The sequence below is a fragment of the Sinocyclocheilus anshuiensis genome, unplaced genomic scaffold (genome assembly GCF_001515605.1).
Source record: "Sinocyclocheilus anshuiensis isolate Anshui unplaced genomic scaffold, SAMN03320099.WGS_v1.1 scaffold863, whole genome shotgun sequence".
Classification (NCBI taxonomy): domain Eukaryota; kingdom Metazoa; phylum Chordata; class Actinopteri; order Cypriniformes; family Cyprinidae; genus Sinocyclocheilus; species Sinocyclocheilus anshuiensis.
The window spans coordinates 1200459-1202736 of record NW_015547725.1 but is presented as its reverse complement, the minus strand read 5'-3'; the positions used below and the strand labels follow the sequence as shown (position 1 = coordinate 1202736).

General features: G+C 44.2%; 1 pseudogene; it reads right to left on the bottom strand.

Annotated features, from left to right (window-relative positions):
• Window positions 1–2149, bottom strand: part of LOC107704255 (uncharacterized) — a 7343-nt pseudogene extending 5194 nt beyond the window's left edge.
• Window positions 2150–2278: the final 129 nt, after the last annotated feature.

Genomic DNA, 2278 nt, shown 5'->3' with positions numbered 1-2278 from the left:
AAAACCACCAAAGGCTACGTGCTAACCGCTAGCCTTCAATGCTACTAGCTTTGCATATGCTCCAATGCAAAAGTGTTAGCTTCAGTTAGCTTAGCTCATGCTTGGCTATTTTTTTACAAACAGCTCAAAAATGGCACTGGTGGACTGAAAGTTACCCCGGAAAAGGTTTCTCGTAACTTCCGGGTTACGGGTGTCACTATAGCAACGTACTTTGCAGTACGCTAGCATGCAGGTTAGACAGTTTACGGTTACAAACAGCTTACATTCTTCATGTGAAGTGGAAGCGCATTTCACACTGAACAACCAAAAAGCACTCTTTAGATTCTTATCTTTACAGCGCTGAACACTCACTCGACTCGTTCGAGTGAGGTAAATTAATGTACAGATTTACTGCAATTAATACAATAACTGTTATTGAGATCTCGCGGGTCTCAGCACTTATTTATGCAGACAAAAACACACGTGGATTTAACCACAATTCTTACTTGATTAAGATTTCACAATTCTCCACAAAAAAATAGCGTTCGGATACTCTCTGAGCACCGCGTTTTCAAGTTCACTAGTTTTAGTGAATTAAATGGCAAGAGCATTAATTAGCTAAGTTAATGGTCTGAAGCCGGGAGATTTAATAGCATAGACGAATTTGGAGGTGTCGACCTATGAAGGCCTTTCAAAAGAGAGAAAAACAAGGAACACGCTCGCTTCTCTATTCATGCGCTTTAGAGCGACTTAGTTTTTGTCTCGGCAGACAAAATGTAAATGTTTTACTGCAGTTCACTTCTTTAAACAACAACTCGAGTTTCACTTCATTCATTCAACACGCTGGTATGCCACACTAAAGTATCCAGTAACACAACAAACTCTGTTTCTCTGTATATAATCTATTCTTCCGGATAACAATAGAAAATATTCACAATCATGTCTTAGTGTTATGAATTATAAGTCAAATTTGCCCAGATTCTCCACCACTGTAGATAAATGTTAAATTTTATAAGGGAATTAATTATTATTATTTTAGCTCAGGTTTTGAGAGGACTCGAATCTGAAGATTCGAAGTCAGCCTGATTAGAACTGATTTCAAATTTGATAGTTTACACTTTATCAACGGTCGTCCAGCGAGACGTTAACCTCAGTATATTTTAACAATTTGAATATTTGCATTTTCCCTGGCCCCAGGTTAATACATGCTTTTGATAAGTTATTAGCTACGAGCTAGGTAACGTGATCTTGGCAAGGTTTAACTTTGAAAATTCACGACATGAGACAATACTTCTTTGTAAATGAAACGAGAATTTATTGCCTATTCTAGATTACATTACACTAAGCTAAAACACACACACACACACATACACACAAAAGGTTCAGGAAAATGGGTTAACGGAGTTTGCATGAAGTTTCCAGAGTTCTAACACTCGTTTTCTATGAGTTCTTTAAATTGCAACCTGAGAGAATCACAAAGCAGAGATTTATCTTACGTTTACTGCTAAAAATCAATCATCAGCGCCAATTTCAGCAGATAGAAGACTTCTGTTTGTTACTTGCGTTTGTGACAGCTGAGAAGCGGAGGGGTTTCCTCGTTGGCTGCTTGAGGGAATCCCGGCTTTTGATTGGTTGCTGGTCGGGCGTCTGGATGACGTGGTTTCTGGGAATTCCCTCGGTGGTGATTGATTGGTTGCCTGGTGACACAGAGGCTTTAGCAGTTCTTCTGAGAGAGTTTAAGTTTGCAAGACTTGAGGCTTTTGAAGATCTCTGGCGGTCATGAAGTTTCAACTGAAGTGTTTGAGTTTTGGAGTCTCGCTCGTGATGTTACGCCATCTATGCGCGTTGTCGCGCGGTCACCAAGGCGGAAAGCCACAGTTCTAGAGAGAGAGAGAGAGAGAGAGAGGGCGAACTGAATCGCATAGCCGAGCCTGACGGTTCGAAGGAGCCATCGAGACGGGCTGGATAGCTCTAGCCAGGCTCCCAGACACCGCATAAGTGGAATCAACGGAAATACAGGCATACCCGCAGTGGGGCAGCGCGGAAGAACGCATTGCTGGAGGCTGCTGCGGACGCTGCGCGGGAGCGGGGGCGGTGGCCGGGGGCCGCCCTCGGTGACGAGCGGGTTGAGGCGCTGCCACCGGCGGCCGGGTGGAAGCAGCAGCTGCATGCCGGGTCAGGATGTACTGCTTTTGGGCAGCGGAGAACTGCTGGGCGAAGTTCTCCACTGTGTCGCCGAAAAGGCCGGTCTGGGACACGGGGGCGTTCAAGAATCTTGTCTTGTCCGTCTCGCGCATGT